The 13,872-nt window shown below is 39.0% G+C and overlaps 1 protein-coding gene across 2 annotated transcripts in view; it reads right to left on the bottom strand.

The window, feature by feature from the left end:
* The window catches only part of LOC144601786 (transforming protein RhoA), a 29,798-nt gene extending 16,201 nt beyond the window's left edge, over positions 1-13,597 (bottom strand). Inside the window, exons 1-2 of one of the 2 annotated variants that reach the window (XM_078414204.1) lie at positions 13,329-13,597; positions 10,426-10,549 (exon numbers count right to left, since the gene is read on the bottom strand). The gene's annotated coding sequence lies outside the window, so the exon portion shown is untranslated. The remainder of the gene's footprint in view (positions 1-10,425; positions 10,550-13,328) is intronic. The other variant, XM_078414203.1, reaches the window with a different exon arrangement.
* Between the last annotated feature and the right edge of the window lie 275 nt (positions 13,598-13,872).

Raw genomic sequence — 13,872 nt, 5'->3', positions numbered from 1 at the left:
GATAGAACATCCAAACATTTCAGATTTGGCTCAGTGCTAAAATTCCTGGCTTTCCATCAAGCAGCTCTTCTAATGCTACTTTGAGTTCAAGTGGGACTTGAAAAATATTAACACATCTTCAGAAATGCGCTGTCTGATTATTTGCTAAACAAAAGGCACCATGCATTCTCTCAGGACACTGGTCAAGATTTTGTGATGCTATTCAAAAAGGTAAGGGAATGGTATTTGAGCCTTGCCCAATATTTAACTCCTAACTAATTTTACTCAAACTGATTACCTGCTCATTTTTTATTGTCACTGTCTAACAGATCTTGCTGTGCACAAACTAGTAATTATTTGCCCTCATACTATAGCAGTACCTACACTGACCATAGAATAGGGTTGTGTTCTCTTTGTTCTCAGGATGATTTAAGCTTCCAGTTGAAACTGTTTGTGTGCACACGGGTCCATATTGCATTGCTACCCTCTCAAAATATATTTTCTAATCAACACTAAAAAAAATTGCAGAACAACACAGCCAACAGAATTTGGACCTTGATCTTTAATAACCCTTACAGCAAGTAAGCTGAAATCCTTGCCATGATGCAAATGTAATGCATTTTGTTCCAAAAAGATGCACAATACCAGTCAAAATGCTGACACAGTCCAGTCCTATTCAAAGCTGCATTCACAGGATGTCCCACCTCTCAGATTGACCTAGTTTCCAAAATAACTCAAAGGAAACAGACAAGTTTGACACCCTGCCCAATTCAGAGATCCGCATTCCAGTTTCTAATCCAGAACATGCCTGGGGGAATCAAAAACTGGCTGAAATCTACTTTGATTTCCTCATTCTCCATACAGTCTCTAAACAAAAAGGGCGGCACGGTGGCGCAGCAGTAGAGTTGCTGCTTTACAGCGAATGCAGCGCCGGAGACTCAGGTTCGATCCTGACTACGGGTGCTGCACTGTAAGGAGTTTGTACGTTCTCCCCGTGACCTGCGTGGGTTTTCTCCGAGATCTTCGGTTTCCTCCCACACTCCAAAGACGTACAGGTATGTAGGTTAATTGGCTGGGTAAATGTAAAAAAATTGTCCCTAGTGTGTGTAGGATAGTGTTAATGTGCGGGGATCGCTGGGCGGCACGGACTTGGAGGGCCGAAAAGGCCTGTTTCCGGCTGTATATATATATGATATGATATGAATGCAGCCCTTTATAAAAATAATAAAAAATAACAGGATTTGCTTCTTTAAGAGCTCATAGGAAATATGCAAATAGCTGTCTTTTATAACAAACAGTCAAGATAACAAGTTATCCAGATTTAAGTGTTACTAGACCAAGTGGACCCGATGGGCCCATTCCTCATAGAGGGGGGACAGGGAAGGGGAGAGGGTTCACTGACCTCGGCCCCGTGGTGCAGGACTGCAGCCAGAGCGAGCAATGGACCCAAAGCCTCTCCTGTATTGGTCTACACCCTCACCCCCTCACTCAACCCCCCTTATTCCTCCCCCCCCACCACCTCCCCCCACTCCATCGTTTCACTGGGCTCGATTATAATTGATGCATGAACTCAAGACTCTCAGCACCATTGCCAATCTTTCATCGCCACTGACTGATCATGGGCCAGGGATTCTCAAGAGTCAGTGGAGATGTTACTTCCCCCCCCCCCCCAAAGAGGCTTTGAACATATTCTTGAATCTTTCCAGCAGGGAATCTTTTCTTGTGGAAGTGTCTGAAACAGAGTGAGAGTTTTTGGGGTCTGGTGTTCAGCATGTAAATACTGTGGCCTGCCCAATGGAACCAAATAAATGCAATTAGGATCTTAAAGGGGAATACCAGCATGGCAGAGGTCACTGACATCAGTTTGCTTATGCTGTCAATAGATTTGGAAGACTTTGCAAAGTCTGTCTCAGTGGCATTTCCACAATGGTGATAACATGTCGCAGAAACACGAGGGTTATTCTGAAACAGTCTGAAGAGCCCCGACCTGAAATGTCACCTATCCATGTTCTCCAGATATGCTGCCTGACCCGCTGAGTTATTCCAGCATTGTGACCTTTTGTGTAAACCAGCATTTGTTTCCGCACCCTGCTTCACAGATATTCAAGATATGATATTTTGTATGTCAGTGACTCTTTGGGGTATGCATCTTGGATTTAAGCCATTTTTCACTATAACAAATACTGCACCCTCTCTGTGCATGGGAAAATACTGAAGCAAAAATCCAACAATGCATCTTGCCTCAATGTTTTAATTGATAAAATTTGGCTGGTTTAATCATTTCACCGGAACATATGGCTTTTGTAAATCAAACAATGGTTGTATCTGGCATAAATGGAGGTGTTTATTAAGTGCACAACATGCAAGTACAAGATATCATGCAGGCTGTTTTGTGCAAAATATCACACAGTATCCACATCAACTTTATACTAGAGTGACATTTAATAATTGCATAATATGTGCTTTTATCATTCAGAGACATGTGTACATGTTCCAGCACGCATTCTATCCTAGATTTTAAGAAAACGGCACAGAAAGAATTTATGCTATTGCCTTTTGAATGTGTTTTGGCCCCAAGCCAGAGGTATTTTGGGACGGTTGGGGGTAGCTGCAGGAAGCTTTCTACTTCATCAATCCTTGGTGGAAATGCCAACAGAACCACAGAGAATGGAAGTGAGATTAGTTGTGATGGCCTCCATAACCAAGTAACCCATTGAAGTATACTCCACTTACACAATATGTCCACGTGGGCAGAATATCAGATGGGTTCATTGCTCTCTGACATAAACCACTCTCCAGAAGCAGAGAAAACTGGAAATAAAAATAACAATTGTGCTCATTGAACTTAACGTGACAGATTGCAGGATTAATTATGCCTCTGATCAGAGCACCAGTCAGTAAGACACTTCAGTGCATTACAAGTTAAAGTCCAATGATGAATACGTCACCCAATTCTCTACTAAAGTTCTACAGATGTACGGTGGAGAACGTACTGACCGGGTGCATCACAGCCTAGTTTGGTAATTCAAGTGGTCAGGAATGGAGGCTGCAGAAAGTGGTGGACATTGCTTAGTCCATCGTGGATTATTGATTCCCCAACTTTGAAGGGAACTGCATCAAGAAGACAGCTAATATCATCAATGACGCTCAACACCCCGTCATGCTCTCATCTTGCCGCTATCATCAGGAGGAAAGTACTGAAGCCCGAGAACTGTGATATTGGAAACAAGCGATTCATGAAAAGCTCAATTATGTAGAGTACTTTTAGCAGAAATTTGAACTGCAATTTCAAGTGCACTTTGGACACAATTTCCTGACTACATTCAAAACAGGAACTCTAGCTCATTGTTTGAAGAAGTGCGAACATGGGAATTATATTCTTGCTTTATCTTTCAACTGCTTTAATACCGAAATGCAGATTTACTCGTTTTAACACATTGCATCAAAAAAATTACATGTATTCTGAACCAATATTTGTACATCAATATGATGTTCACTTCCAACATTTGGAACATATATTGGAAATCTTGATAATCTAAAGTATAATGGATGGAACATGCAAAAGATGGGGGAGAATTATATTAAATTTTGAAAATGGGCCATTTTTCCACCATCTTCCCAAAAGGTGGGTCTAGTAGTGAGTGGAATAGAAATTTAAATATTAAGGATGCAAATATGACATTTATCCCAATTAATTTTATTTAACCTTTTGAATTTTTATAATTAGACATATAATTAGACTGGCTCAGAAACCTTCCATTAAACATGGGCTAAGTTATGAACATTTAACTAATTTTTTTTCTATTCATGCACATGCCCACATATCTGAATATAATTGTACCCGCCTCCACCACTTCCTCCGGCAGCTTGTTCCATGTACCTACTGCAGTGCAGAAAAAAAAAGCCTCTCAGGTTCTCTCTAAATCTTTCCTTTCTCATCTATGCCCCTTTATAGTTTTAGGCCTCCACTCCCCTGGGAACTCTCTCCAATGATCTGCTAATTAATCAGTAGTAACAAATGTTGATTAAAAGATAATCTGGACATTATCACATTTGTCCATCTGACTGTGCATAAAAAATTGTCTTCCCCGATTCCTCATTTTAAGTACAGCAAACAATCCATTCTTCCGAATGCACATGGCCATTTTGCCCATATGCTATAAATGTGAAGACCACTTATGAGGTGTTTGCGCAGTAATCTACCAGAACCAGAAGTACTGATCATAAGAGCTTCAGAACAGTCAAAGATTTATCAATAATTATCGGCGCCCATCTTCCATTGTCTCTCTGCAAAAAATTATGGAATGATATCCAAATATTCTGCGTAGTTAGATTTAATTGGATTGCAGACAAACATTGGAGAAGCACTTTTTTCCTTATATTGGCATACTACAGAAATATATTTTCTCGCATTAAAAGTTTCTTTCTTTTGAACCCAACTGCAAAGCATAAGTATACAAAATAGTTGTGAGATAACCATGTTACATCCTCTGTAAGGTAAATCTCACGAGTGGTATTTTAATCGTGATGACTTGGATTTTACATTCAAACTCTTTATCAGGTGCTAGTTTTTAAATTGTGAGGTCAACCAAAGTCTTGGAAGTAATCAGCAAATATATTGTATACTCCAAAAGAAAACCACTGCCGTTCTTCAGCCTGAAGGGTCCTGATCCAAAACATTGTCTTGCTATTTTCTTCCACAGATGCTGCCTGACCTGCTAAGTTACTCCAACACTTTGCAATTTACTCAAGATTCCAGCATTTGCAGTTCATTGCATCTCCACTTGCTTTCTTGTTTTGCATTTGGACAATCCTCTGCCAATTATTTTTTTGTATTTGTATACTTGAAGTAAAGAGGCATTTTATTCTAACACCATTTTATTTCATTATTCAAGGCAACAAATCATTTGGTACAAAACCGAGCAGCTGGAGGAATTCACGAGGACAGGCATCAAACTCACCTGGCACCAGAGCTTATTACATGTCCTCCCCAGGTTACAAGGTTCTGTTACTGAGAAATGTTTGTATCCAAACTGTTCGCAAGTCAAAAAGATAGCCACCCAGCAATATATTTCAATAAAGACAATCAACCAAGGATAACGTGGAGTTAAACCATAGTGTTTAACTCAACCAGATATTAAATAGAAACTGTATTGTACTTACTCTATTTCGATATTGTTTTTTGGGGTTGTTTTGTTGCTTCAGTACAGATTTGGAAGACTTTTAATATTGTTTCAGAAAATCAATTGGGCTCTATGTAGGAAACATTTGTAGTAACACTAAACTATAAAAAGCTGCTGAATCTTCATTGATATTGAACTTGTCATTAGTGCTTCACACTTGTGGGCTTTTAAAAAAGCAGGTCAGAATCCTCTCTATTCTGCATTACTAGTCAAAAATAAAAAAGTAAATGAAATGAATTAGAAAAACTTGCCTGACACGAGTCAGCTTTAGACCATCTGCACATTCCAATGACAATGAGGTATGTGAAACATCACTAATAACTTTTGCATCCTAAGGCTGCAGTACAGGTCCAATGCTTCACCAACTACAGCGCTTCAGAATGTTAGGTACAACAGGAAGTATTGAAATTTAATCTGAACAATTTAATAACCTAGCGATTGTTTTCCACCTCACACAGAACATACACAAATTATGGTCAATTTTAATCATTTCAAATACATGTCTGGGGTTTAAGAATTTTATGTTTTTCATGAGTTTATTAGTATGGTCACTGTCCAGATAATATTCTCAAATCAGCATTATCTAAACATTCACTATAACGAAATCAGAACACTGAATATTTCAGAATTTGAATACAACTGGTGCAACAATTGTAGGCGTGTGCTTCTCCTGTGCAGAAAAACAATGTAGGATGATGAATTAGAGAATAATTTTCAATTGCCCATTCTCCCTCAGAGGACTAGGTAAGTATTCTGCCAATTATTTTCCCCCTTCACACCCTTGAACAGAATCTGTTAAAGCTAAACTTTAGTCCACACAGCTTATCGTTTTGGGTTTCCAATGGCATGATTTCTGTGGTGAAACGTGATGCTGTTTTTATTCATTTTTAAAATGCAGTGGTTCTTGAGTAGAGATAATTTGTATTTCATCCAAAGATGTTGTTTTCCCCACTAGCCCACTCACACATGCCAATTATGCTGACATCAGATCCATCCAATCACAATCCAGGATTAAAATTCTTACAGCACAATAAAACTTAAGATATTGCATTCTTCAAGGGAAAAAAAATTGCTTCAGGGTGGAAATTATTCCAGAAACTTGCTAATCATAGACAATTATACAATTCAGATAAAAATTTCATCTTAAGAAACTTAGGAACCAACCAGATGGTTCAGAAAGTAAAATTTGTCTTTTGTTGGAGAGATTCTAGTCATCAAAAGTAAGCCATATATATATATCTGTTAAAACCAACTGTTGGGAATTACATTTGAGGGAAATGGGAGGAGTCAAATTTCTATAGAAAAACTAAAAGACTAATGACAACTTTTATTGTTTCAAGATCAATTACACAAAATCCAAATTGGAATCTTTTATTCATGCTCATATGATGAACTCATGAATTGGCAGGCAATCCATTGGCAGGTCATTAGTCATGATGAAGAATTCCAATTTTACTGAGATGATCAATTGGAAACAAGTTAATTTATCAGATGGATGACAAAGCTAATCAAAGCAGATAAAATGATTGGAAAGTTGGCAAAAGCAGACCAGCTGACAGCAGTAAATATATAGGATGAATGAACAATAGGCAACATACATCAAGCAGATTTAAAGTGCTAAAAACTAAACCCTTGTATGCATGTTGGTATATAAAAGCAGTCATTTTTACAAGCAAAAACATCAATATAAATTTGTCTCAAACTGGCAGATTGACACCAAATGCAATGAATTATTTTATTCCAGATGACCGATGGAACATATCTACAAAATAAGTTTCCTGACAGAACAAACAGATGTAGGGTTACAAACGCACAGATCTTCAAAAAGTTAGAGCAGATGAAAAGCCCATAAAAAGGCATATGTGATATTAAGCACAAGCACAGTACAAAAGCAACAAACAGGACAAAATCTGTTCCCCATCGCTTTAGCCAGAGAAAAGGCATTAAAAATACCATCAAAATGTTTATAAGTTCATAAATGATAGGAGCAGAATTAGGCCAGTTGGCTCATCAAGTCTCCTATACCATTCAATCATGGCTGATCTATCTCTCGCTCCTAACCCCATTCTCCCGCCTTCTCCCCATAACCTCTGACACTCGTACTAATCAAGAATGTATCTATCCATCTCTGCCTTAAAAATATCCATTGACTGCCTCTACAGCCTTCTGTGGCAATGAATTCCACAGATTCACTATCCTCCGAGTAAAGAAGTTCTTCCTCAAGGAATGTCCTCTAATTCTGAGGCTATGACCTCTGGTCCTAGACTCTCCCACTAGTGGAAATATCCTCTTTATATCCACTATTGGGTAAACAATAAAAGTTCCTAACTCTGCTGTTCAGAGAATTGAAATAAAATGACAATTTCAGGATCACTGGAGGTACTAAATAATTTTGAATGCTTCATCTTAAGGTAGATACTGATTTTTAAAATGATTTAGGTATTTGAAAACAACTAGAAAGTAACAGAAGTGGATTTACTATGCCACTCCCACAGTTGCAGTTATATACAAATACTCTGTTTTGTGTATAATTTATTAAAATGCTCCAAAATAGCTTTGCACATATTTCCTCAAAAATGCAAAGCAGTGACATTACAATTGGGGCATATGAAAAGTTAAAAATATCATGCTGTTTTTGTTTGTTGTTTATTAATAATAATAGACTGTATAGGTTGCACCACATACTTTGGTTTGTACTATTATGATCTGGTTACCAAGTATTACTGATAACTTAGAGTTATTGATTATTGTACATTTATTGTATTCTTGCGTAAATGTGTCTGTAAAGTTGCAGTAAGAATTTTGTTGTTCCCATATGAAAATTACATTGACTAATCAAGAGAAAAATCGGCAGAGCTAGACTTCAGATAATTTCAGTATAATTTAGCATAATTCCATAAAGGAAACTACTACACACAAGATCAGATATCTAGAATCTGATTAAATTATCAAAATTAGTCACCAAGCTATCACTTAAATGGAAACAATACTGTCCTACTGGGTCCGAAAACTCTGACTCTAAATAGAATTGCACCAGAGAATTAACATAGACTGTTAATTTCAAAAAAGCAGTATTCCTCAAAGAATCTTCGCTGTATTATTTAAGTGTGAAAACGTAGCAGCACAGAACAAGATTTTGTATACCAAAATTGTCTCAAGGTGTACTGTTTTAAAATTAAGTGCTGATAAATAAACAAGAATGTTACATTCAACTCAAACCACACTCGCACATTAAAACCTAAAGAGCATTTATGATTATATTTGAATCAAATGAATAATGGATGTGGGAATTAGTTAGGAAGCCAATATTTATTAGCAATCCTAATTACCTTTGAAAAGATGCGGTTTCTTCCTTCTCAAAGTACTGCGGTGTGAAGTTACTACAATTGAGCTGGTAGGCAATGAGTTACGGAAATTAGATGCAATGACAAAGGATGCATGATATTTTCCCCAAAGAAAGTAAGATTTGAAATGATGGGGTATTTGTGAATAATGGTCCTAGGTAACTGCTCCTTTGAACCAGTGAGGATCATGGATCTGGGAAATGCTGTTGAAGAAGCATCTCGCAAGGCTGCAACCATAGTGAACCAGTGCAGAGGGAATGGCTATTTAAGGAGGCAGATATGGAAGCAACTAAGGGGTTGCTTAGTATAGATTCTATAGAAGGTAGAAACAAGGAAGTCGATTGAACATCGACTTCTCCAATTTTAGATAGTTCCTCTGTCTCTCCCTTCCCCTCCTCCTTCCCAGATCTCCCTCTATCTTCCTGTCTCCACCTATATCCTTCCTTTGTCTCGCCCCCCTGACATCAGTCTGAAGAAGGATCTCGACCCGAAACGTCACCCATTCCTTCTCTCCCGAGATGCTGCCTGACCTGCTGAGTTACTCCAGCATTTTGTGAATAGGAACTGCAGATGCTGGTTTGCAAAAGATACAAAGTGTTAAGAGTAACTCAGTGGGTCAGGCAGCATCCCTGGGGAACAAGGATAGGTGATGTTTTGGATTGGGACCATTCTTCAGACTGATTGCTTATTTTGAATGATGTCAAACTTTGAGTTCTCCAAAGTCAATTATTGCAGAACATTCTGCCGAAAAACAGCTCCTATAATATTTCCAAGGTGGGTTCTGTTCACCATCTAGTCAAATGCAGTCCCCAGGACATTGACAGAGTGATATTTGGTGATGCGAATGCAATCAAATATCTAAAAGAGGTCAGGAGGTGTTGGTTAGAGTCACTTGTTGAACATAAATTATTGCCTGATAGTGAAAAGGCACAAATATTACTCGTCTAAATGTCACCCAGATTTTCTTCCATGCGGCAACAGACAATTTCATTATGAAGAACCAAGAATGGAATTGTTTGCTCTGTAAACCCAGGCAGAAATCCTTACATCCGGACTGATGATGGAGGAAAAGTCTAATGGAACAGCTGAATGCCATGATGGTTTTATACCTCCAATCCTATCTTGGTCCATCTTGCTTTGTGCTAGATACAATTCCATGCAAGAGAGGATATTTCCCAAATATTTCAAAAGTTCTTTGAAAATGCACCATCAAATACCACAATGCTATCCCATTATCCCCTGAAGAGAACAGCACAATCAGTGTTTTCCACTTTTCAGAATAAAAGCCTCGTAATGAAGTCAGGCCCTGATTAAACATCATATTCCCAACATCTAATTTCATTTCTAATTTCCAGAAGAACATTTTGCTTTTGTACCCGAGCATGGTCATGAAAACATGAGCATGTTTTCACACACAAATTCTTATCTTGCCATACCAATCAGATGGCATATTTACATCTCAATTTTTGCTGGAAAATACATGTAATTTCATCAGAGTTCTGATTACATGCAAAAATAAAATCACTCCTTCCATACAGATCTGCTAATATAATATATACATCACCAGAGACACATGTTGCTCTTAAAATATCCAACTGTGGAAAAGCTCATAGCCAAATTCACAAATCACACCTGGCAAGATTATACACCAATCAGCCAAAACATTATGACCACTGACAGGCGAAGTGAATAACATTATTTTGTTACAATGGCAACTGTCAAGGGGTGGGATATATTAGGCAGCAAGTGAACAGTCAGTTCTTGAAGTTGATGTGTTGGATGCAGGAGAAATGGGCAGGAGTAAAGACCTCAGCGACTTTGACAAGGGCCAAATTGTTATGGCCAGACGACTGGGTCAGAGCATCTCTGAAACGGCAAGTCTTGTGGGGTGCTCCCGGTCAGCAGTGGTGAGTACCTACCGACAGTGGTCCGCCGATGAGGGACAAACCACAAACTGGCAACAGGGTGTTGGGCACCCAAGGCTCATCGATGTGCGAGGGCAACGAAGGCTATCCCGTCTTGTCCAAACCGACAGAAGGTCTACTGTGGCACAAGTCACAGAAAATTTTAATGGTGGTCACAGGAGGAATGTGTCACAATACACAGTGCATCGCACCCTTCTGCGTATGGGGCTGCACACAGAGGACCAAGAGCATATTAGGCTGGTGGTCATAATGTTTTGGCTGATCGGTGTATGAAGAAGCAGGCTATTCAGCCCCTCAAATCATTTAATGTAGCCGAGTTAACCATAACCAACCTGATCATAATCTCTATGCTGCATTCTTGTCTATCATGGGTAGCATTACACCCACCTCCCAATATATCACCGACCCTTTTTTCCCTGACCCACTACTCAATTGTGCCCCCACTGTTGTACAGATTCTGTAAAGATATCTTAGCATGAACTGGAAATCTAACCATACATCATTTTAATTATAGTTATATATTTTACAAGAAATGAGCAAATGACCCCAACCTGAGGAAAGACGTTCTTGCCTTAGAGGGAGTACAGAGAAGGTTCACCAGATTGATCCCTGGGATGGCGGGACTTACATATGAGGAAAGACTAGATAGACTGGGCTTGTACTCGCTGGAATTTAGAAGACTGAAGGGGGATCTTATAGAAACATATAAAATTCTTAAGGGGTTGGAGAGGCTAGATGCGGGAAGATTTTCCCGATGTTGGGGGAGTCCAGAACCAGGGGTCACAGCTTAAGGATAAGGGGGAAGTCTTTTAGGACCGAGATGAGAAAATATTTCTTCACACAGAGTGGTGAGTCTGTGGAATTCTCTGCCACAGAAGGTAGTTGAGGCCAGTTCATTGGCTATATTTAAGAGGGAGTTAGATGTGGCCCTTTTTGCTAAAGGGATCAGGGGGTAAGGAGAGAAGGCAGGTACAGGCTACTGAGCTGAATGATCAGCCATGATCATATTGAATGGCGGTGCAGGCTCGAAGGGCCGAATGGCCTACTCCTGCACCTATTTTCTATGTTTCTATGACCACCAAAAAACTATTTCTTAGGTCAAGTTTTGTTCAAATCTTTTCCATATTTTAAAATATTCACTGAATCAATTCTAAGTGTATAAAGTAACAACTTATTTTGCAAGGATGTATGTTATTTAATATTTAATATTATAACATGTAATATATTTAATATTTAAGGACGTTTAATATTTCGTAAAATTGGTGGTAAAAGATCAGCCATTGTAATCCATTTAAAATAAAATTGGAAACGGTCAATGTTAAGGTAGGCAAAATAACTAGAGTTCCAACAGGTTCAGAACCAGTTCCCCTTTAAGCTTATGGGAAACAATAAAAGCTTCCTTCATTGAGAAAATGTCATCCCCAGAGATGAAGCTTCAGCCAAGGCATCAGAGATCATCTCTTAAGTATTCTCCTTTTAGATTGTTCATTGTTGAATTTATTTTTGTATGGATTATTTAAAGTAAAAGGATAATGTTATTTAAGGGTTTAAAAAACAGCCATTGCAAAACAAGGACTGGATGGGCTACAATCCTGAAATATTAATACAAACTAATTGCTCAAACACATTGTTGGAAAAGGTGCAGGGAAATTAAGCTGCCAATTTGGCAATTTTTGGGTGAATACTCAGCAGAAACGACAAATTTAAAAAGATTTATTTTTAAAAAAAGAAATCCAAGAAATCCTAACTTGGGTCACGATAAGGCAAACATTTCTAGAGCCCAACCCTTCTTAAAAAAAGGTCCAAAAACCTTAACAGAACTAGGACTAGTCTGCCAAAAAACACAGGCACAGAAGCCAAAGAAAATCTAAATTTAGGGCGGTTGCCATTTTAAAATAGATTACCTCATTTTAGATGTCCTGATATTTCCGGGGTTTTTTTTTAACATAAGAAGCTGTCTGATTATACTTGAAATATAAAGCTAAATCCTGTAGATGTGTAAAACGAGAAAACATATCTAAGATTTTTAACCATTAAAAACGTAATCTTGGTTTTAAATAAAGTAATTCCCTCACACCCATCTCTGTTATAAACACAAGGGCCTCGATTTACAAATGCTTCCTCTCACCAGTTACAAAGAAAATGCATTCAGTATTCCACCCACCCACCACCAACTTAAACCGGCATCTCAAGAGCCCAACACAGGCAGTAAATTCTTCGCATTAAAGAATTAACAACACAATAAAACTTTCCAACACTCAGGAAAAAAGAGAAAACTTAGGAAAATCTTCAACTGAAAGCAAAACAGGAATAACCCGGGGAAGAAGATACCCACATGATGCTCCAACTTTTGTGTTTGGGTGAAGAAGGGAAGATGGAGGGGAGGCAGGGAGCGGGGCAAGGGGTTAACTAACCGTTGAGGTGCGGGGTTAAAGCAACGAGGCTGTTAATTTGAACATTTTTTGTTCAGTCAGAGATAAAGGAGAGTCCACCCCATCCTGCAAGATGCCTCCCCCTCCCCCCCCCTCCCATTTCCATTGGGTTGGGTCAATTGCCCCCAAAACAAACTCCAAACATAAGATGGCGGCGGCCAGCAACAGATGATTAAAAAATGGGGCAAAAACACCACTAAATTCATTCGCAACAGGTCAACATCCACAATATAAACCTTGAGATCAAAAACTCTTTTTTATAAAAACAATTAACCTTGATTAAATCCAGTCAAACTGAACATACAAGCACTCACACACACCCAAATGTCCCGTCAGCGCAGGCCGGCTGTCGTTGGAAAAAACCCCCAGGCAAAAAAAAAACCCATAATAGAATAAAAAGAAAGGTTTTAAGGTGATGGTTCTCGATCTGAAAGCAGCCGAATTAGTAGATGCAATGTGACTTACCGGCAAGGTTGTGATTTTGGCGTGAGGGTTGGAGGTTTGTGTGTGTGTGTGTTAGGCAAAGGTTTGCTCGTCCTTTTTTTTCTGTCTGTGGCGCCGCTTCCTTTTCTCTCTCGGTTAGAATCGGGCCGGGCTGAGACGAGGCGCGCTCCCGCGCGACGTGGCCACGCCTGGGGGGAGGCGAGGGTTGCACAATCCACAGCAACACTACACTTACTCTCTTCCCAGGGGCGAGAACTTCTCTCTCTCTCTCTCTCTCCTGGAGACCAATTGATCACTTGAGCCTTGCGGGAGGGAAGGAATTCACCACAGGGTGGGGGACCTTGGTATTGCACACGTTGGCATTAAAGAAACAACAACAACAACAAAAACCTCTGAATAATGTCTAGCTTCCAATGAATCACCAAAAAGTTATTTTACGTTGACGCATTAGTCACCATACAGAGTAGTCTATGGTCGCACTAAGGATTTAATGCTTTTTTGCACTCTTATTAGCGTAATTAATTTATTGATTTTCTTTTTGTTTATTATATATTACCCATGTCTA

This window comes from Rhinoraja longicauda, chromosome 17 (genome assembly GCF_053455715.1).
Source record: "Rhinoraja longicauda isolate Sanriku21f chromosome 17, sRhiLon1.1, whole genome shotgun sequence".
In the NCBI taxonomy this organism is placed as follows: domain Eukaryota; kingdom Metazoa; phylum Chordata; class Chondrichthyes; order Rajiformes; family Arhynchobatidae; genus Rhinoraja; species Rhinoraja longicauda.
The sequence above is the reverse complement of the archived record's forward strand: the minus strand, read 5'-3'. Positions and strand labels throughout refer to the sequence as shown.